This window comes from Hemitrygon akajei, chromosome 13 (genome assembly GCF_048418815.1).
Source record: "Hemitrygon akajei chromosome 13, sHemAka1.3, whole genome shotgun sequence".
NCBI lineage: Eukaryota > Metazoa > Chordata > Chondrichthyes > Myliobatiformes > Dasyatidae > Hemitrygon > Hemitrygon akajei.
This window is the reverse complement of record NC_133136.1, coordinates 35097790-35121626: the sequence shown is the minus strand read 5'-3', so window position 1 is coordinate 35121626 and position 23837 is coordinate 35097790. Positions and strand designations below refer to the sequence as shown.

Genomic DNA, 23837 nt, shown 5'->3' with positions numbered 1-23837 from the left:
CACGCAAAAAATGAATAAATAATGAAAACAGCAAAAAATTAATGAATAATAGAATATTGAACACCAAACAGCAGAGTCCTTGAGATGGCCAAGGCATGATCAGTTTAGTTTTGTGCATTTCAGTTAATTACTGTGCCATTCATTGACTGCAGGCCACAGAGACAGAGCCAGTCTGCACCAAAGCACCCCAAACAAACTCACACAAAATAACCGTTAAATAGGAGTAACCGGAGACACATGAACCACAGAGCAGTGCCGATCAAACTTGCCCAAAGTCCAAGACTCCTGCACCTTACCCTGGCAGCAGCGGGAAAGAGGGAGGGAGAAACCCATCAAACAGAGGCAGGTGGCACTGGACACCTGTTCTCACCCTCCTCGATTTCAATCCTGCTTGATGCTTTAATTGGCCAGACCAATGAGTGATGGAGCTGATCATAGATGGGTGCTATGCCATCAGGCCACACACTCCGTTCTCAAACATGCTCTCAACCTTGATGAGAGGAAAAGTGGCAGAATGTACAGTCAGCCCAAAAACACATAATCAAAATATAAATTACAGTTTAGTAGTAGAAGCATATTGAAAAGAAGGAGAAGAGGTAGTAGTTTTGTGAACTGTCTGCAGGACGTCACCATTGGCTGCATTGTTTGTTGGTGCCATCTTGTATCCTTAGGTATCAGGCTTTCTGCTGGGCCTCTGTCTCCAGGTGCCTATAAAGTTATTTCTTTCCCTTTTAGGAAAAATGGAATCTCCAAACAACACTATTGCAGGCAGGTTTGCTAGAGCCATTGGGGAGGGTTTAAACTAGCTTGCAGGGGGATGGGAACCTAAGTGATAGGGCTGAGGATGTGGCAGTTGGTATACAACTAAATGCCGTGTGTCGTGAGACTTTGAGGAAGGACAGGCAAGTTTTGTTTATACAATTTGTTTTTTTATGATCCAAGGACAATTCTAGTCCAAGAACATCAGGTACAGCAGGGCTGCTCCATCAGTGAGCTGCTCGTTGATCAGAGCAGCTGCACTTGTGTCAGCGGCAGAGCTGGCCAAGATGTTGAAGGGGCCAGAGAACCGGCCGGGGCATCGAAGGCTGGAAAGGTGAAGAAGGAGCAAGCTGGCCAAGGTGTTGGTGGATCCAGCTTGGGTTTGGAGGAGCAGACCCGGCTTCCAAATGTATTGCTGCCCGCTACTAAGAAGCATCAAAGTTGGTGCAGCATAACTGTGGGAGATTGTCTTGGACATTTCACTTACAATCGCAAGACCCTGTTGGATTGTGATAATGTAAGTTGCTGCAGGCCTGTCATATTGGCTAATTCTTCAGGGCTGTGAATATTCACCCATGCTCAGCACATAAGCATTATTTTTGGGTAAACTCTTTGAATCACACCAAACTTAATCCCTGCGGCATCAATAAACTACTTTAGTCACTTTCTCCGACACTAGTTTAAACACAGGCTTAAACACACAAACCACTTAATCAATTCTTACAGCAGTTACATCAACATTCAGCAAATCACTGAACAATAACCCCCATAGTGAAGCCCCTCCCATGGGCTTGTATGTAAATAGCTTGTTGCTGGCCCCACGAACAGCCATGGGACTCAGTGGTGAGAAGGCTATCTTTCATAAACAAAATACATCTAGGGTCAATATGATTTGAGGTTCAGCCAAACAGGAACATCATGATGTTCGGATTAAAGAAACCTCGATTTGAACTAATGCTGTGTAAATACTGTCCATACACAATTGCTGGTCCACACGAAATAACAGATGTACACACATAAAATTATAAAGAAAGTATATTTACAAATTTCAAAGAGATAGTAGGAAAAAGACAAGGAAAAGATAAAACCATCCTTGGACCACGTATTGTACTGGCGTCAAATTTTGCCATTGATGACACCACTTTAACTGCTAACACGAGGAAATCTGCAGATGCTGGAAATTCAAGCAACACACACAAAATGCTGGTGGAACGCAGCAGGCCAGGCTGCATCTATAGGGAGAAGCGCTGTCGACGTTTTGGGCCAAGACCCTTCATCAGGACTAACTGAAAGGAAAGATAGTAAGAGATTTGAAGGTAGGAGGGGGAGGGGAAAATGCAAAATGATAGGAGAAGACCGGAGGGGGTGGGGTGAAGCTGAGAGCCAGACAGGTGATTGGCAAAAGGGATACAGAGCTAGACAAGGGAAAGGATCATGGGACAGGAGGCCTACGGAGAAAGAAAGAGGGAGGGGAGCACCAGAGGAAGATGGAGAACAGGCAGAGTGATGGCAGAGAGAGAAAAAAAACTAAATATATCAGGGATAGGGTAGGAAGGGGAGGAGGGGCATTAACAGAAGTTAGAGAAGTCAATGTTCATGCCATCAAGTTGGAGGCTACCCAGCCAGTATATAAGGTGTTGATCCTCCAACCTGAATGTGGCTTCATCTTGACAGTAGAGGAGGCCATGGATAGACATATCAGAATGGGAATGGGACGTGGAATTAAAATGTGTGGCCACTGGGAGATCCTGCTTTCTCTGGTGGACAGAGCGTAGGTGTTCAGCGAAATGGTCTCCCAGTCTGCGTCGGGTCTCACCGATATATAAAAGGCCACACCGGGAGCACCAGATGCAGTATACCACACCAGCCGACTCATAGGTGAAGTGTCGCTTCACCTGGAAGGACTGTCTGGGGCCCTGAATGGTGGTGAGGGAGGAAGTGTAAGGGCAGGTGTAGCACTTGTTCCGCTTGCAAGGATAAGTGCCAGGAGGGAGATCGGTTGGAAGGGAATGGGGGGGGGGGGGGGGAATGAATGGACAAGGGAGTCACATAGGGAGCAATCCCTGTGTAAAGCAGAAAGAAGTGGGGAGGGAAAGATGTGCTTGGTAGTGGGATCCCGTTGGAGGTGGTGGAAGTTACGGAGAATTATACGTTGGATCCGGAGGCTGGTGGGGTGGTAGGTGAGGACAAGGGGAACCCTATCCCGAGTGGGGTGGTGGGCGGATGGGGTGAGGGCAGATGTGCAGGAAATGGGAGAGATACGTTTGAGAGCAGAGTTGATGATGGAAGCCCCTTTGTTTAAAAAAGGAAGACAGCTCCTTTGTCCTGGAATGAAAAGCCTCATCCTGAGAGCAGATGTGGCAGAGATGGAGGAATTGTGAGAAGGGGATAGCATTTTTGCAAGAGACAGGGTGGGAAGAGGAATAGTCCAGGTAGCTGTGAGAGTCTGTAGGCTTATCGTAAATTATCAGTAGATAAGCCATCTCCAGAGATGGAGACAGAGAGATCAAGAAAGGGGAGGGAGGTGTCAGAAATAGACCAGGTAAATTTGAGGGCAGGGTCAAAGTTGGAGGCAAAGTTAATGAAGTCAACGACCTCAACATGCGTACAGGAGGCAGCGCCAATGCAGTCGTCGATGTAGCGAAGGAAAAGAGGGGGACAGATACCCGTATAGACTTGGAACATGGACTGTTCCACAAAGCCAACAAAAAAGCAGGCATAACTGGGACCCATGCGGGTGCCCATGGCTACACCTTTGGTTTGGAGGAAGTGGGAGGAGCCAAAGGAGAAATTATTGAGAGTAAGAACTAACTCGGCTAGACGGAGGAGAGTGGTGGTAGAGGGGAATTGGTTAGGTCTGAAATCCAAAAAGAAAGGGAGAGCTTTGAGACCTTCCTGGTGGGGGATGGAGGTATATAGGGACTGGACGTCCATGGTGAAAATAAGGCGGTGGGGGCCAGGGAACTTAAAATCATCGAAAAAATTCAAAGCATGAGAAGTGTCATGAACAAAGGTGGGAAGAGATTGAACAAGGGGGGATAAAACAATGTCAAGGTATGCAGAAATGAGTTCGATGGGGCAGGAGCAAGCTGAGACAGTGGGTCTACCTGATCAGGCAGGTTTGTGGATCTTGGGTAGGAGGTAGAAACAGGAAGTGCAGGGTGTGTGAACTATAAGGTTGGTGGTAGTGGATGGGAGATCCCCAGAGCTGATAAGGTTGAATGGTATAGGAGAGTGGCCTGATGCTCCTTAGAGGGGTCATGATCAAGGGGTAAATAAGAGGAGGTATCAGAGAGTTGACACTGTGCCTCGGCCAGGTAGAGGTCAGTATGCTAGACTACAACAGCTCCCCCCGTGTCAGTGGGTTTTATAGTAAGGTTCAGATTGGTGCGGAGGGAGCGGAGAGCAGAGCGTCCGGAAGGAGTGAGGTTGGAATTGGAACACAGTGCGGTGAAGTCGAGACAGTTGATGTCCCGTCGGCAATTAGCAATAAAGAGATCCAGAGCAGGCAGAGCAGGCAGAAGACCAGAGCGGGGTGTCCATGAAGAGGAGGAGGGTTGATGACAGGAGAAGGGGTCATCAGTGGGGGTAGGAGAGTCCTTGCCAAAGAAGTAAGCTCGGAGACGGAGACGGCGATAATGCCGAACTCTTCTTCCGCCGGTCTTCTCCTATCATTTCACATTTTCCCCTCCCCCTCCTACTTTCAAAGGTCTCACTATCTTTTCTTTCAGTTAGTCCTGATGAAGGGTCTCGGCCCGAAACGTCGACAACGCTTCTCCCCATAGACGCTGTCTGGCCTGCTGCATTCCACCAGCATTTTGTGTGTGTTACTTTAACTGCTGTTAGTTTATGCTAGCACCAGACTAGAGAACCTGATACGAGAACAATTCTATTATTATTCTGAGTAAAATTCTGACCTCCGTTGCCTTGTGGCCATACCCCCACCCATGGGAAAGGCTTCAGGAGTAAAGCAGGGGTCCCTAAGGCAGTTTGATGCTGTTTACAACTTCACTACGGCAACACCTAGAATGACACTGGTGTCAAGCTGTATCGGCGCTTGCCCTCCCCTTGGACTACATCAGCGACGTGGAGAGAGGGAACCCGTTACATGGGCAACAACTGGTTCTTCCAATCTTCCTGCCCAGGCTTGTGCCCTGGAGAGGACACAGTCCACCAGAGGTGCAAACCCATGATCCCTTGTGATCAACGGCTGCCTACTACTAAAATTTTGAAAAGAAATCTGCTGAAGAAACTAAACCAAATAAATGTATTTGCATCAGATTATGCCTTTAAATTATTTACTGATCTTTGAAGCCAACCCATTACAGTGTAACTGTCCAGATATGTAGTGGAGACTTGATCCAAAAGCAGAGCAGCAGAGATGATTTAGCAGTAATTGATATTTTACTAATAAGCCGCAAAATAATAAGTCACAAGGGGCAGAAAGCAAGGAAGAACAGATGCTTAACACAACAAGGCACAAAACAGAAGGAGGCAAAGAAAGGAAATTATAGGTTACTTAGCCTGACTTCAGTGGTTGGGAAGACATTGGAGTTTATTAGTAAGGATGAAGTTTAGGTGTACTAGGAGGTTATCATGGTTTCCTAAAGGAAAAATGTTGGCTGTCAAATTTGTTGGAATTTTTAAAGGAAATAATAAGTAGGATAGACAAAAAAGTGTCAGTGGATGTTGTTTATTTGGATTTTTAGAAGACCCTTGACAAAGTGCTGCAAATGAGGTTGCTTAATGAGATAAGAGTCCATATTATGACAGGAACAGTACTAGCATGGATAGAAGATTGTCTGACTGGTAGGAGGCAAAGAGTGGGAACATGCAGGCCTGTTCTGGTTGGCTGCCAATGACTAGTGGTGTTCAGCATGGGTTGGCTTTGGGACCATTTCTTTTCGATGATTTGCACGAAGGATTAATGGCTTTGTGGCCAAGTTTGCAGACAATATGGTGGAAGGTAGGAAGTGCTGAGGAAGCAGGGTGTTTGCAGATGGACTTAACGTAGATCGGGAGAATGGGTTAATAAATAGCAGATGGAATATGGTGTAGGGAAATGTAGTATGCCATACACTTTGCAAGAAGGAATAAAGGCATAGCCTATTTTATAAATGGCGAGAAAATTCAGAAATCAGAGGTGCAAAAGACTTAGGAGTCCCTATGCAGGATTCCCTAAAGGTTAACTTACAGATTAAGTCAGTGGTAAGGAAGGCAAATGGAATGTTAGCATTCATTTCAAGAGGACTAGAATAGCAAGGATGTAGTGCTGAGGCTTTATAAAGCATTGATTGGACCACATATGGAGTATTGTGAGCAGCTTTGGGCTCTTTATCTAAGAAAAGATGTGCTGGCTTTGGAGAGGGTTCAGAGGACGTTCATGAGAATGATCCCAGGAATACAAGGGTTAATATGTAAGATGTGTTTGATGGCTCTGGGCCTGTACTCACTGAAGTTTAGAAGAATGGGGGGGGGGGGGAATGTTCATTGAAAATTACCAAATACTGAAAGGACGACAGATAATGGATGTAGAGAGGATATTTCCTGTAATGGTGGGGTCTCGGACCAAAGGGCACAGCCTCAGAATAGAGGAGAATCCACTGAGAACAGAGATGAGGGAAGAAGTTCTTTAGCCAGAGGGTGCGAACTCATTGTCATAGATAGCTGTGCAGGTCATGGCACTGGGTATATTTAATGCAGTGATTGATGTTCCTAACAAATGAGGGTGTCAAAGGTAATGGGGAAAGGCAGGAGAATGGGGTTGATAGGGATAATGAATCAGCCATGAGCAGATTTGATGAGCCACCTGACCTAATTCTACTCCTATGTCTTTTTGTCTTATGGTCTTAGTGAATGTCTTACATTTACAGCTAATTTGTCTCTTGATCTCCTGTTCATTCTCAACAAACCAGTCCAGGTTTTTCTTATTGGAGAAGTCAGCAGTCTCTCCACCGATGGCAATTGTAGTGGCTGTAAGATGGTAATTGCCTCAGAAGAGCCAACTTTCTGGAGTCCTTGCAAATATCAACAGATAACTTTTTTGCTGCATTATTATTATGTTTTGGGGCTCGGTTGATAGAGGTAATAGTTTATATTGAGCAGTTATCAATGCAGCAGTTGCAGTATCAGTGCCTGTCATGCACAGGTGTTATAGATGTCTTTGTAATCCTAACTCAGATGGAGGTGATGCTCTGCTGGGTTGTGCTTGTCTTTCTGACAAATCAGGGTGTTTACAATGATGACTCCAGGCTCCAAGCATTTGGTTATAGGGGGAAAAAAACCTTTTAAGTTAGACACCCCTGTTGTTTCTTTGCTAATCATGCTTTGTCAGGTGTTTGCATCCCTCCCCATCCTAGCATTGAAGTCGCCCAGCTGGATATGTTTGGCTTCATTTAGGATGCAGACCAGGGTTTTCTCAAGGTTAGAGTAGAAGCCTTTCTTGGCATCATCTGAAATTTCATGGTTGGTTGTGTGTGCACTGATGATTTAGCATGCTATTTCTGTGTTAGAGTGAATTAAAAAGTCATCCTTTAGGATAACAGTCCTTCCATACACATGATATTCCTCTTCCAGCTTACTCCTCCAGAAGAGTAAGCTCCTTTTGTGGTGGCACGGTAGCGTAATGGTTAGCACACGCTTTGCAGGAACTGTGACATAGGTTCAATTCCCACCACTGCCAGTAAGGAGCTTGTACGTTCTCCCTGTGACTGTGTGGGTTTCCTCTGGGTGGTCTGGATTCCTCCCACAGTCCAAAGACGTACCAGTTGGTAGGTTAATTGGTCATTATAAATTGTCCCACAATTAGGCTAGGGTTAATTCAGGGATTGCTAGATGAGGGCCAGAGGGACCCATTCAATAAATAAATAAATAAGAAGCACCTGTCATCTTGTTTTTTTTTTAAACTGGCCAAATGCTTGTGGCTTCAATGTGCAGCAATGTCAAAGTCTGAGATCCTGACCCATGATGGTGGAGTGGCATTCAACTTCTGTCAGCACTGAGATTTTCCATGAGGGTTCTGACAAATGGAGTGAAAGTTGCCTGTGTGGTACCTTTGAATATGGAGCAGCCATTGTACACCAATTCCACAGAGCAAGATTTTGACCCAGTTGGAAGCCGCATTGAGACTAAATGAAACTCACTAGTGACATGCTTAGTGATACAGTTTGCATTTTGTCACTAGGCTCCATACCTTACCACAGCCTTGGCTGAAATATGGATCAAAGAAAGAGGCAGGTAGAGGTAGATCTCCAATTGAAAATTCACATAGAAAAGATGATGATGGTGGTAGTTGGAAATCAATCAATCTCAGAAAATCACTGCAGGATTTTCTCAACATAGTAAACCAAGTCCAACCTTCATCAGTTGTTTCATCAATGGTCTTCCTTCCATCACAATGTCAGAAGTGGGGATGTTCAGTGATAGTTGCAAATTGTTCAATTTTAGGCAATGATGGACTCAGAATTGTGCAGAAATTTCCTCAAATCCTTATTAACCTGACTTGCACCTTCTTTGGAGCTGTGTGGATGCATTTCTTTCCTCCTCTAATTATATTCTTTTCCATTCTCAGCTGATACTCAGAAATGCCAATGGGAAAAAAATTATTCTGCACAAGAACGCACAGAGTCATCAATTTATGCCAGTGTATTGCAAATGAATGAGGAAAAAAGATTACACTAAATTTGTTGAAAGAAACTTAGAAAATTAGTTACAACCTTTTGATTTATAATATAAGTCAATATTCTTAACTTTCTCAGTTCCACTCCCTTTATGCACGACTTTAAATTTAAATTTTCAGTTTTCCGCTCAGTCCTGATTGATATAATGTTCTGTAAAAGGACAATGACTTGTATCTGCAGGATGATGAATTCCAGTAAAGGCACACATCACCAACATCAACAGAATTTGGTCTCTCAAAATGGAGCAATCTGCTACATCAGATAATATCCCAGGCATGCTGATCAATGACTGTGTAGTTCCATTCAACTCATCAGACTCCTGTTCTTTGAGATTACTTCGTGGTCATCTAGATTAAGGAAAATACACTTTCATACCTAGTTTATTATTAGGCATAACTTTTGCATTTTAGTTTTCAATGCGTCATCAGAATGGGATGATATTATGAATAAGAAATAACACTAAGAAGAACTATTGGCCACATATTGTCACTTGGCTCAAATTTTGCCATTGATGACACCACTTTATCTGCTATCAGTTCATGCTAGCACCAGAATAGAGAACCTACAATAGACTGATAAAGAGAACTATCCTAATATTATTTTGAGTAAAATTCTGAAATCTGCTGAAGAAACTAAACCAAATAAATGTATTTGCATCAGATTATGCCTTAAAATTATTTAGTGTCCTTTGAAATCTACACATTACAATGTAACTGTCCAGATATGTAGTGGAGGCTTGATCCAAATGCAGAGCAGCAGAGATGATTTAGCAGTAAATGATATCTTACTAATAAACTGCAAAATATCAAGCCATGAGGAATCACAAAGCAAGGAAGCCAGATGCTTAACACAACAAGGCAGTTGAGGCTACGAACAACTGGTTGAGGTGGCTGGATCGTATGAGTGAACAAGGATTGTGGATGAGAGAGGGGTTGCAATGGACTGAAGGTGATGAGTTGGAAATGGGTGGCAAGTACTTCTGTTTGTTGGGTAGTGACTGGGAGGCGTCTGCCTGCACAAGCCTGACAGGACCCCTCTCTCCCACAGCTACCACCCGATGATTCAGGTTGACCCAGGTGGTTCTGGTGGACCTCTCCGATTGAGAGATGAAATTGGATGGCACCCTAGACCTCCTCCTCCAGGCCGTACCCTTCCCAGCTGACCAGGTACTGTAAACCCCATCCATGATGATGTGAACCATGGGCACTAGACATCGCCCTCCTAGGTTCTGGAGGTGAGGGCTCAGGTGGATTGAGTGGTGTTATGGGGTAGCAGTTTAACGGATTTGTTAGTGAGACACAGGACACTGATTACAAAGAAGCACATTAACTGTGTATTGACAGGGAAACAGTAAAACATTCAACCATCTAAGTCAAACAAGTACTCATCTAAGCCACCCCAAGTTGCAAAAATGATGACACTAAACATTCAGAAACACCTTAAACTCAGTTGGTATTTAATTATGTTTTTCCAAAATACACAACTACAAAGCTAAGCATTCAACAGTTATTTAGCTAAGTGTGTGTACGGGCTCTCCTATTTGCAGCATACTTTCCCAATGGTTCTTCTGCACTGGGTGCAACCTCAGTGTGAAGAGCAGCCCCTGGAGACAAAGGAAAACAGGTGAGTCCCTCGCACATGCTACTCTAAAACCCCTGAGGCACCCAGAACTGGAAACTAGTGCAATGGCTTACAAGGCAACCAATGAGAAAAAGCTGCTGCATCCCTCAAATGGACCAATTAATGACCAACATGGTGGAAGCGGTTTTCGACTGGCAAGTGCACTAACCTTTCATATTACATGTGGTCCATGGACAATGGGCATGAGGCCATCAAAGTCAGTCTTATGGCTATTGCGAGTGCGGTGTTCTGCTACTGCCGATTTCTCCGGGTAACCCAAATGGATATGCCTCCTGTGCTCCTTGATGCGGGTTTCCACCATGTGTCCCGTTTGGCGGATATACGCTGCCCACACTCATAGGAAATCCTGTAAACAGCAGCAGTCCTGAATCCCAGGTCACCTGCATCACATCAAAAATTCGACCAATGTCATAAAAACGATAACCAACATCCAGCTGGCGCTGGAGGACGTAATGGTCAGTTTCAACATGGTGTCCCTGTTCACAAGAGTTCCTATTAGGGACAGCTAGGTATTCCTCTGGTCAAGGTCTGATAACCGTACCATTGACCTTTTTGAACACACCCTTACATTGACGTACTTCCTCTATAAGGGAAACTACTATGAAGGAACGGACTGAGTGGCCATGGGATCACCCTTGTCACCAGGTATTGTTAATCTGAGGACTTAGAGGAGAGGGCTCTGAGTTCATCACCTGCTTATGCCCCAAATGCTTCTTCAGATACATCAATGACACTTCTGTAGCACCATGGACTCCAGGCACTCCAACAGTTCCACAACCATCTGGACAGCATTCAATTTATGATGGAGTTGGAGAAGAATGGTTGCTTCCCGTTCCTGGCCATTCTAATATGATGGAATATATCTGGTAACCTCAGATATGGCGTCTATCGGAAACCCACTCACATGAACTTATACCTCAACAGTAACAGCCACTATTGCACCTTCCAACATAAAGTGGTTCTTTCTGCTTTGATGGACCATGTGAAAATTACTTCAGACCTGGAGAGTCTCTCTAAGAAAATAAGATGATTTTGCATGGCATTTCAACAGAATGGCTACAAGGTGAAGGAAATCGATCAGGCCCTTAAGACGGCTGACAGAAAAACCAGGAAACCTAACAATGAGGAGGAACCTATCTCTACCACCTATCTTCCCTTTATTTCCACAGTTTCTGAAAGGATCACCAGGATCCTGAAGGAAAAACAGATTAATAACATCTACATAACTGTAAAGAAGCTCAAATCACAGCTTATGAAGGTCAAAGATGACCTGATACTCAGATCGCTGGGCATTTAAATGATTCCCTGTGAATGCAAAGCTGCGTATATCAGCCAGATAGGACTCATGATGGAAACCCACATCAAGGAACACAGGAGATGTATCTGTTTGGGTTAACCAGGGAAATCGGTGGTAGCAGACCATTTCATTCGCAATGGCCATAGGGTTGACTTTGACGGCACAAAACAGTTGTGCCACACCAATGGCATTTGGCACTGCCTAGTGAAGAAAGCCATTGAAATAAACCTAAAGGAAAAGAATTTTAACAAAGGCAAAGGTCTCATTAATTAATTAATTAAAGAATTAGAATTCGATTGCAAACAAGGTGGGACAGCGGAAACCTGATTGGATGAGGACTAACCAATCAGGAGAGACGGACGACGGGATATAACTACCACTGGACTAAACATGCCCAGGCATTATCACAGATAAAGATGGCAGAGATTGCCATCAAAACGTTGGTTAAAGTCGATACGTGTATCTGGCTGGAAGCCCATGAAGAGTTTATTCATGAATAATGAAGACATTATAGCACTGAAAAAGCACTGTCAGAAGAGGGAAAACAATAGGAAGGTGAAATCCAGAACATGAAAAAGGATTGATTATAAAAGGATTGGCCACAACTTTGAAGTGATTTGAAGGTTTGACAATGCTAGGAGAGCAAGATCCTAGATTAGCTGGATACATTGAACCTTTTAGGGAAGCCAATGACAGTATTTGGAGCTTTAAAGACATTTAAGAAGAAAAGAATGAAGAAACCATTCAGTGTTCACTTGATTTTTTTTTATTTTAAAAGGAAATCAGAGTATGTCACTTCCAGCTCAGTAGCATCTTTTAGGACCAGACACATCTACCTCGATACTTTGGAGATATAGTTACCATATCGAGTGCTTTTGTGTATATAAGGGCATATGTAGGTGTATAAGATGATGAGAGGCCATGATTGTGTGGATAGCCAGAGGTTTTTTCCAAGGGCTGAGAACATGAGGGGCCATAGTTTTAAGGTGCTTGAAAGTAGGTGGGGGGGGGGGAATGTCGGGGTAAGTTTTTCACTCAGAGAGTGGAGGGCGAGTGGAGTGCGCTGCTGGTGATGGTGATGGAGGCGGATGCAATAGGGTCTTTTAAGAGACTCTTAGATAGGTACGTGGAGCTTAGAAAAATAAAAGGCAACTTAAAAACTTTAAAAGGGTAACTCTAAGCAGTTTCTGGAGTAGGCACAACATTGTGGATCGAAGGGCCTGTAATGTGCTGTAGATTTCTATGTTCTATGTTTTCAACTTATGAACAAAATTGACTTATCATCATCTGTGAAAATGAAACCCATCTGCAACTTGGGGGTGTCCTGTGACAGCATTTTTAATGAAACCTTTAACAAGTGAATTGTTGGAATGTACACACAAGGTTATAATTTAAATATTACAAACATTTTATTTATAAATAGAGTTATACAGTATGGCAATTGGTTCCTCATCCCAAATGATCCATGGTGATCAGGGTGCCTGCCTGAGTTATAGAGTCATAGATAACTACAGCACAGCAACAGGCCATTCAGCCCATCTAGTCTATGCCAAACAGTTATTTTGCCTAATCCCATTAACCCACACCTGGACCATAATCTCCATATCTCTGCCATCCATGTACCTAACCAAACTTCTCTTAAATATTGCAATCAAACCTACATCAACCACTTCTGCAGGTAGCTCGATCCACACTCACATCCCCCTCTAAGTGACGAATTGCCCCCTCAGGTCTCCCTTAACTACTTCGCTTTTCACCTTTAACCTATATGACCTCCACTTCTAGTCTCACCAAACCTCAGTGGAAAAGCCTGTTTGGATTTACACTGTCTATATCCCTCATAATTGTGTATACCTTTATCAAATCTCCCCATATTCTATGATTCTAATTAAAAGGATTCTGATTATTATTCAATCCTAATTATTATTAATTATTAATAATCCTAACCTATTCAACATTTCCCTATAACTCACGTCCTCAATTCCCTGAAAAATCCTTTTAATTATTATTTGTACTCTTTCAAGTTTAGTTCCTAGCTACGTGACCAGAAGTGCTGTGTATCTAATACTTCAATAATATTTGAATAATTTTGTAAATATATTGTTTGGTTAAACATTACTTGTTGCTTATATTGTTCATTATGGGTCCAATGTAAAAGTCCATAAGTAATAACAAATAGAAGCAGAAGTAGGCCATCCGGCCCATCGAGCCTGCTCCACCATTCGACAAGATCATGGCTGATCTGTCCGTAAACTCAGCTCCATCTACCTGCCTTTTCCCCAGAACCCTTAATTCCTTTACTATGTAAAAACCTATCTAACTGTATCTTAAATATATTTAGTGAAGAAGCCTCAACTGCTTCCCTGGGCAGAGAATTCCATAGATTCACCACTCTGGGAAAAACAGATTCTCCTCATCTCCGTCTTAAATCTTCTCCCCTGAATCTTGAGGCAATGTCCCCTGGTTCGAGTCTCACCTAGCAAAGGAAACAACTTTCCTACTTCTATCTTATCTATCCCTTTTAAAATTTTTATATGTTTCCATAAGATCCCCTCTCATTCTTCTGAACTCCAGAGAGTATAGTCCCAGGTGACTCAATCTCTCCTCATAGATTAACCCCTTCATGCTTGGAATCAACCTGGTGAACCTCTTCTGCACTGCCTCCAAAGCCAGTATATCCTTCCTCAAGTATGGAGACCAGAACCGCACACAATTCCCTAGGTGTGGTCTCACCAGTACCCTGTATAGTTGCAGCATGACCTCCCTGCTCTTGAATTAGTAATGAAGGCCAACATTCCATTTGTCTTCTTAATAACCTGTTGTATCTGCAAGCCAACTTTTTGCGATTCATGAACAAGCACTCCCAAGTCCCTCTGCACAACAGCATGCTGCAATCTTTCACCATTTAAATAATAATCTGCTCTTCTATTATTCATTCCAAAGTGGATGACCTCGCATTTGCCAACATTGTATTCCATTTTCTACACCTTGGTCCACTCACTTAACCTATCTATATTCCTCTGGAGACACTCCACACCCTCTGTACAATTTGCTTTTCCACTCAGTTTAGTGTCATCAGCAAATTTTGCTACGCTACACTCTGTCCCCTCTTCCAAATCATCAATGTAAATGGTAAACAGCTGCGGGCCCAGCATCGCCCCTGCAGCACCCCACTCACCACCGACTGCCAACTGGAGAAACACCCATTTATACCAAATCTCTGCCTTCTATTGGTTAACCAATCTACTATCCTTGCCAATACACTTCCTCTGACTCCATACATCCATATCTTATTTATAACTCTCATGTGCGGCACCTTATCAAACGTCTTCTGGAAATCCAAGTATACGACATCCACCTGTTCTCCTCTATCCACTGCACTCATTATGTCCTCAAAGAACTCCAGTAAGTTTGTCAAACAGGACCTGCCCTTTCTGAATCCATGCTGCGTCTGTCTAATGGAACCACTCCTTTCTAAATGTTTCACTATTTCTTCCTTAATGACAGCTTCAAGCATTTTCCCCGACTACAGATGTTAAGCTAACTGCCCTATAGTTGCCCAGCTTTTGCCTACTTCCTTTTTTAAAAAGTGGCATGACTTTTGCTGTTTTCCAGTCTGCCAAGACCTGTCCAGATTCTAGAGAGCTTTGATAAATGACTACCAACGCGTCTACTATAACCTCCGCCAATTCCTTCAGCACCCCGGGATGCATCCCATCAGAATCAGGGGACTTAACTACCTTCACGTCCTCTAGTTTGCTCATCCCTATCTCTTTAGTGACAGTGATTTTATCGAGGTCCTCACCTCCCATTTCGTCCATAACATTCCTCTTTGGCATATAAGATGTGTCCTCCACCGTGAAGATCGACTCAAAATAGTCGTTCAATGCCTCCGCCATTTCCTTAGCACGCAATATCAATTTCCCCTTCTCGTCTTCCAAGGGACCAACGTTGACTTTAGCCACCCTCTTCTGCTTTATATATTTATAAAATCTTTTGCTATCTGTTTTTATATTTTGTGCCAATTTACTTTCATACTCTATCTTCCCTTTCCTTATTTCTTGTTTAGTTGCTCTCTGTTGCATTTTAAAGTTTTCCCAATCCTCCAGTCTCCCACTACTCTTTGCGACTTTGTACACACGAGCTTTTAATTTGATACTATCTTTTATTTCCTTAGTTATCCAAGGTTGGCTCTCCCCACACTTACTGTCCTTACTTTTGACTGGAATACACTTTTGTTGAGCACTGTGAAAAATCTCTTTGAAAGTATTCCACTGTTCCTCAACTGTCCTACCAAATAGCCTGTGCTCCCAATCCACATTAGCCAACTCCTCCCTCATCACATTGTAATCTCCCTTGTAACATAATACACTAGTTTTAGAACTAACTATTTCATCCTCCATCTGTATGCGAAATTCAATCATACTATGATCATTCTTTCCAAGAGGATCCCTGACTACAAGATCATTAATTTTACCTGTCTCATTGCACAGGACTAGATCTAAGATAGAATTTTCCCTTGTAGGTTCACTAACATGCTGCTCAAGAAAGCCATTACGGATGCTTTCTATGAAGTCTTCCTCAAGACTTCCTTGACCAACCTGATTCACCCAATCTATGTGGAAGTTAAAATCCCCCATGACAACTGTCTTTCTGTTCTTACAAGCCTCAGTTATTTCTTGGTTAATTGCCTCTGCCACTGCAATATTTTTATTAGGTGGCCTATAGACAACTCCCACCAGTGATTTTTTCCCTTTACTATTCTTAATCTCTACCCAGATGAACTCAACATTCTGCTCTGTAGATCTTATATCATCTCTCACAATCACCCTGATATCATCCCTAATCAAGAGCACCACCCCACCTCCTCTGCCTTCCTGCCTATCTTTCCGTATAACCAGATACCCTTGGATATTTAATTCCCAGTCATCTCCACCTTGCAACCAGCTTTCTGTAATGGCCACTAAATCATATGCATTGGTACTGATTTGTGCTGCGTTCACTAAATTTGTTTCTAATACTATGGGCATTTAGATAAAGTACCCTTATACTCATTGTCCTTTTAGAATCTAGTGACCTATGTGAATTTTGCTTTTTACTTTTGTGCACTCTACTCTTACTTTTTTCTTCACTAACTCTAGCTTTGGTGTCTGCATCACTTCCCTCTTCTTTTCTGTGTGGGTTCCCATCCTCATGCCATATTAGTTTAAAGCCTCCCCAACAGCACTAGCAAACAATCTCCCAAGGACATTGATCCCGGCCCTGCCCAGATGTAGACTGTCCGGATGGTACTGGTCCCACCTCCCCCAGAAGTGGTTCCAATGCTCCAAGAATCTGAAACCCTCTCTCCTGCACCACCGTTCAAGCCACATATTCATTCTAGCTATCCTGCTATTCCAACTCTGGCTAGCATGTAGCACCGGTAATAATTCTGAAATGATTACCTTTGAGTTCCTACTCTTTAATTTATCTCCTAACTCCCTAAAGTCAGCTTGTAGGACTTCATCCCGCTTTCCTCCTATATCTTTAGTACCTACATGCACCACGACAGCTGGCTGCTCACCCTCCCCTTTCAGAATGCCTTGCAGTCTCTCCGAGACATCTCTAACCCTTGCACTGGGAGGCAACACACCATACGGGAGTCCTGTTTGCGGCCACAGAAGCTCCTCTCTATTCCCCTTACCGTGGAATCTGCTACCACAACAGCTCCGCCACTCTTTTTCTTGCCCTCATGCGCAGCCACGATCCTGGCTACTGCTGCCTTCACCTGATGAGCCATCTCCCCCAACAGACTCCAAAGCGGTACATCTCTTTTGGAAGGAGATGACTGCAGGAGACTCCTGTACTACCTTCCTGCTACTACTTCCCTCTTCGTACGTGAATGGCATATGTCATTATTCCACTGTGTCATAAGTACCCACCTTACTTAAAGTAAAAATGAAGTTTGCACGTGTCTCTCAGGCTTCCTTGTTTTTCTTTTGATTAGTTTATCTTTTGGAATTACAAAACATATTAGTAGAGACGAGGAAGTTTTAAATTAAACCAAGACAACTACCGACCTGTTGAAGTGTTGTGAGGCAATCAAGTTCAACAAAATCGCAGCACTTTTTTTTCTTCGCAAGAGGAGAAAGACATACGAGTTTTGAAAAAAACAGAAAATAGATGAATTCTGAAGTCCATAATCAGTGAGTACTGGGTGATAATAATAATAAATTTTAAAAAAGCAGAAATGGCCTGAAACATCGGAAGGATAGATACATTCAAATGTATGAAAGATAACTGGCTGCTGTATGTGGAATAAATTGAGCAGTATTTTGAAGCAAATGAAAAAGCCAATGATAAGCAAGTGCTAGTTTTGCTGAGTGGAAGAGCATACAGATTGCTTAAAAGTTTGACTGCTCCAATCAAACCAGGCAAACTGAGCTTTTCGGATACTGTGAAAGTAATGCAGGAATATTTACAGCCAAAACAATTGCTGATTGCAGAACCCTTTAGATTTCATAAACAGAATCAAAAGAAAGGGGAGTCCATTTCAGTAAACATGGCTGAACTGAAGATGTTTTCTGAGCATTGCCAGTATATTGATGGGCTTAATGAAGCTCTGAGAGATCATTTAGTTCGTGGAATCTTACAAGAAAGCTTTCAAAAATGGATCCTAAATGAAGTACAACTCATATTTAAAAGAGCAGTTGAAATAGTTGTATCAACGGAAAAGGCAGATAGAGATGCAATTGAATTGCAGTCAGGAATGAAAATAACTGTGAACAAAATTACAATGTCTAAAAAGAAACCTGCTTGAACAAACAAATTCTGTTACCATTATAGCAGGAATCACATGAGAACATAAGAAATAGGAGCAGGAGTAGGCCATCTGGCCCATCGAGCCTGCCCCACCATTCAATATGGCTGATCTGTCCGTAAACTCAGCTCCATCTACCTGCCTTTCCCCCAGAACCCTTAATTCCCTTACTATGTAAAAACCTATGTAACTGTATCGTAAATATATTTAGTGAAGAAGCCTCAACTACTTCCTGGGCAGAGAATTCCACATATTCACCACTCTCTGGAAAAACTGTTTCTCCTCATCTCTGTCCTAAATCTTCTCCCCTGAATCTTGAAGCACTGTCCCCTAGTTCTAGTCTCACCTACCAATGGAAACAACGTTCCTACTTCTATCTTATCGATCCCTTTCAAAATTTTGTATGTTTCTATAAGATCCCCTCTCATTCTTCTGAATTCCAAAGAGTATAGTCCCAGGCAACTCAATCTCTCCTCATAGGTTAACCCCTTCATCTCTGGAATCAACCTTGTGAACCTCCTCTGCACTGCCTCCAAAGCCAATATATCCATCCTCAAGTACGGAGACCAGAACTGCACACAACACTCCAGGTGTGGCCTCACCAGTACCCTGTATATTTGCAGCATAACCTCCCTACTCTTGAATTCAATCCCTCTAGCAGTGAAGGCCAACATTCCAGTTGCCTTCTTAATAACTTGTTGTATCTGCAAGCCAACTTTTTGTGATTCGTGAACAAGCACTTACAAGTCCCTCTGCACAACAGCATGCTGCAATCTTTCACTATTTAAATAATAATCTGCTCTTCTATTATTCATTCCAAAGTGAATGATCTTGCACTTACCAACATTGTATTCCATCTGCCAAACTTTGGCTCACTCACTTAACCTATCTATATCCCTCTGCAGACTCTCCACATCCTCTGTACAATTTGCTTTTCCACTCAGTTTAGTGTCATCAGCAAATCCCCCATGACAACTTACCGCTCCATTCTCCAGACACCAGACCAATGCAGATTTAAAGGCAAATCTTGTGGAAAATGCAACGAAGTAGGACACATACGCATATCAGGCAGACAAAAATAAATGGCCTGCATCGGGCAGAGAAAAAGATAAAAGTCAAGTTATTGTTTCTAAACGACCAATAATCTGGATGCTGTTGATGTAAAATATGATAATAATGTGAGTGATACAGGACTGTGAAGTCTTAAGATTTTCAAAGTGAAAACTGACAATAGAGAAGCAATATGGCTTACACCAGAAGTGAACGGCAAATTAAGTAAAATGGAATTGGACACTGACTCGGCTGTTTCCACACCATGAATTTGAACGGCATTTCAAAGATACTGAACTCAAGCCTGCAGATTTCCAACTATGGCCTTCTACCGGAGCAAAGATAACTCCTGAGGTAATGGCTTTTGTAACAGTGAAATACAACAACCAACAAGCCACATTGTATGTGGTAAAGAAAAGGGCTAGCGTTCTGGGGATGTGAGTCACTGAGACAATTACAACTTGATTGGAGATCCATCTATCATCTGCATGCCACATCCTCTGCAATAGAGTCAATTGAAAGTGAATTAAGAAAGGTACTGGATGATGCCACAGCAGTGTTCAAGGATGGCCTTGGAAAACTCAAATATTTCAAATGTAAAATAGTGCCAAACCCAATTTTTGCAAACCCCACCCAGTTCCTAATACCATCCATGATAAAGTGGATAGTAATCTAGATGGCACGGAGACTGAAGGAATTCTTTCCAAGTTTGAGTGGAGCCGTGAGCAACAGCAGTGGTTCCAGTAGACAAGAGGAATGAGTCTGTCAAGATCTGTGGTGATTTTAAGGTCACCATTAATACAGTACTGGAAGTATATCAATACCCTCTGCCCAGGACAATCTTTGCAAACCTTTCTGGAAGAAAACACTTCAGCAAAGTGGTCTAAACTGAGGCCTAAGCTGATGGCAATGGAAGAGGAGCCCAAACTGTTTCTCACCATAAACACCCACAAAGGGTGTTATCGCTATAAGGGGTTTATTTTTGGATTAGCATCTATACCTACACTGTGGCAGAAAGCTATGGATCAGGTGACGTATTCTCCATAACGCCAATCGAAAGTCTCTCTATTCAGCGGAGTTAATCCAAAGGGAAACCAGAAAATGCTGCACACTGTGTCAGATCCACCTGTTCACCCAAAATAGCTGGAATGAGGAGCAGACACGTCAGAACCCCATTATTAACAGCACCAAGGTGAACTTCCCCTTGATGGAGGTTGCCTTACGTGGGGAGTGAGAATTGTTGCACCATTCAAGCCGAGAGCTAACATGTTGGAGGAGCTGTATGCTGGTCATCTAGGTGTGGTCAAAATGAAAGCGTTGGCTCGAAGCTTTGTCTGATGGCCTGGGATAGAAGATCAGATAAAGTAGCTTGTCATGCACTGTTTGAGATGCCAATACACCCAGAAGAATTGTATGCAGAGCTGTGAGAACCACTTCCTGCTCTCAGAGGTTCAACTGCCACAGAGACTGAGATTGTTTCACAGCCACAAGTCTCATCTAGCAAGCAGAGTGACTCCCCTGTCAAGAAAAAACATTATCCCACAAGAGTAAGATATGCTCCACAGCATTTAAATCTTTAGGCCTGGATGGGACAATTTAAATTTTACTAAGCTGTGGTTGTCTATAAAGTAGTTGTATTATATAGTATATGTTAGTGTTATTTATATAAATGCATTTAGGTTGAGATCCATTCTATATTGAGTTGGACTTCCTAGTTAAGAAAGGAGGAGTGTTACATATTTAATATTGCAGTAATATTTGCTTAACATTATAAATATATTGTTTAGTTAAACATTCTTTGTTGCTTATATATAAACCCCATTTCCAGAAAAGTTGGGATATTTTCCAAAATGCAATAAAAACAAAAATCTGTGATATGTTAATTCACGTGAACCTTTATTTAACTGACAGAAGTACAAAGAAAAGATTTTCAATAGTTTTACTGACCAACTTAATTGTATTTTGTAAATATACACAAATTTAGAATTTGATGGCTGCAACACGCTCAACAAAAGTTGGGACAGAGTTAAAATAAGATTGAAAAGTGCACAGAATATTCAAGTAACACCGGTTTGGAAGACTCCACATTAAGCAGGCTAATTGGTAGCAGGTGAGGTATCATGACTGGGTATAAAAGTAGCGTCCATCAAAGGCTCAGTCTTGGCAAGCAAGGATGGGTCGTGGCTCACCCCTTTGTGCCAAAATTCATGAGAGAATTGTTAGTCAGTTCAAAAGGAACATTTCCCAAGGCAAGATTGCAGAGAATTTAGGTCTTTCAACATCTACAGTACATAATTTTGTGAAAAGATTCAGAGAATTCAGAGACATCTCAGTGCGTAAAGGGCAAGGTCGGAAACCACTGTTGAATGCGCGTGATCTTCGAGCCCTCGGGCGGCACTGCCTAAGAAACCGTCATGCTACTGTGACACTGGGCTCGGGAGTACTTTGGAAAACTATTGTCACTTAATACAGTTCGTCGCTGCATCCAGAAATGCAACTTGAAACTGTATTACGCAAGGAGGAAGCCATACATCAACTCTATGCGGAAACGCCAGCGAGTTCTCTGGGCCCGAGCTCATCTCAGATGGAACGAAAGACTGTGGAACCGTGTGCTGTGGTCAGATGAGTCCACATTTCAGCTAGTTTTTGGAAAAAAATGGGCGTCTATTTCTCCGTGCCAAAGATGAAAATGACCATCCTGATTGTTATCAGCGAAAGGTGCAAAAGCCAGCATCTGTGATGGTATGGGGGTGCCCACGGCATGGGTGAGTTGCATGTATGTGAAGGTACCATTGACTCTGAGGCGTATATTAGGATTTTAGAGAGACTTATGTTGCCATCAAGGCGACCACGGGACGTCCATGCTTATTTCAGCAGGACAATGCCAGACCACATTCTGCACGGGCTATGACAGCATGGCTTTGTAGACACACAGTGCATGTGCTTGACTGGCCTGCTGCCAGTCCAGATCTATCTCCTATTGAAAATGTATGGCGCATCATGAAGAGGAGAATCAGACAATGGAGACCATGGACTGTTGAGCAGCTGAAGTCTTATACCAAGCAAGAATGGACACAATTTCCAATTGCAAATCTACTACAATTAGTATCCTCAGTTCCAAAATGATTAAAAAGTGTTATTAAAAGGAAAGGTGATGTAACACAATGGTAAATATGCCTCTGTCCCAACTTTTGTTGAGTGTGTTGCATTTTTGTTGAGTGTGATTTTTGTTTTTATTGCATTTTGGAAAATATCCCAACTTTTCTGGAAATGGGGTTTGTAGTTCATTAAGGGTTATATGTAAACATTCATGAATGTCATACATCATTACACCACCACGCCATAAGTACACACCTCACTTAAAGGAAAAATGAAGGTCACATACATTTCTCAGGCTCCCTTGTTTTTCTTTTGTTTAGTTTTATGTTTTGGAGTCAGAAAACATAACAAAAACCGCACAATGCTCCATATTTGACCTCACTGCCATCTTATACAACTTCAATATAATATCCCAACTCCTGTGCTTAATGCTTTGATTTATGAAGACCAATGTGTCAAAGACTCTCTTTACACCCCCCCCCCCCCCCCGCATCTACTGTATTTGTGATGCCAATTACAAGGAAATAAGCTGGAAACATTTGCCTTGTTTGGCTCATAGCTCCTTAACCTTTCCTAGCTACGTACCTGTATAGACATCTTTTATATGTTGTAATCATACAAACCTCTACCGCTTTCTCTGGCACTTTGTTCCACACACCCACCACCTTATGGGTGAAACAGCTCCCCCTCTTACCCAAAGTTTACTCCCTCTAGATTTAGACTCCCCTATGCTGGGAAAAGACAGCATTATCTATACTTCTCATGATTTTATGCTTTCTGTAAAGCTCTCAATGTACTACGATCCAGGCAAAAAACCCCAGCCTATCCCATCTTGCATTATATCACTAGGCCTCCAGTCCCAGCAACAGGTGAATTTTAATAAATGTTGAATTTTGATATAATTATCAAAATTATTGTAATTTTGAGATTGTAAAAAGAGATTGTAATTTAAGAGCATCGTGACCTTCAGCAGTAATTGTGGTTTAATATTGTCTTTAACAAACTAATTATATCTCATTCAATTACTCTTTACATTTTCTGAATGTTTTAACAAGTATATAGTGTAAAAATAAAGGTGGGTTGATAAGTATTCCAGTCAGCAAGGATCTTACAGCTCATCTTGTACATATGGGTTCATTTGTGTACAAATGAAGTTGTTAGCTGCGTCAAAATTTAAGGCACCATTCGTCAGGGGTTTCAGTACTCAAAAAAAAATATCAAATCCTGGCCTTCCATTATTTACAGAAATTAATCTCCTTTGAGCTCTATTGAGACTTGTCTTTGAATTTCTCTTTATCCTTTGAAGAACTGAATTAAGCATTTTAAATAAATTGTTTCTCAACTTTTACATACTTAGAATGAAACGGCTTCGCCCTCTGATCTGACTTTCCCCGGACTAGAACGGAAAAGCAAAAGCGAAAACTGAAACAAAACTTGCGCACTTTGAGCCGTACGTCAGCTTCTCCGACCCTGGAGGCGAGTCAGCGTGATTGATGGGAGGCTCTGCCAATCA

The 23837-nt window shown here is 42.5% G+C and overlaps 1 long non-coding RNA gene across 2 annotated transcripts; it reads right to left on the bottom strand.

Annotated features, from left to right (window-relative positions):
• Nucleotides 1–9873: 9873 nt before the first annotated feature.
• Nucleotides 9874–23791, bottom strand: LOC140737762 (uncharacterized). Of its 2 annotated transcripts, XR_012101248.1 has the most exons (4): nucleotides 23678–23772; nucleotides 19156–19262; nucleotides 10228–10459; nucleotides 9874–10041 (listed from the first exon to the last, which is right to left on the bottom strand). It is a non-coding gene; the product is annotated as an uncharacterized lncRNA (long non-coding RNA). The 2 variants fall into 2 exon arrangements; XR_012101249.1 differs by lacking the exon at nucleotides 19156–19262 and having other exon boundaries at nucleotides 23678–23791.
• Nucleotides 23792–23837: the final 46 nt, after the last annotated feature.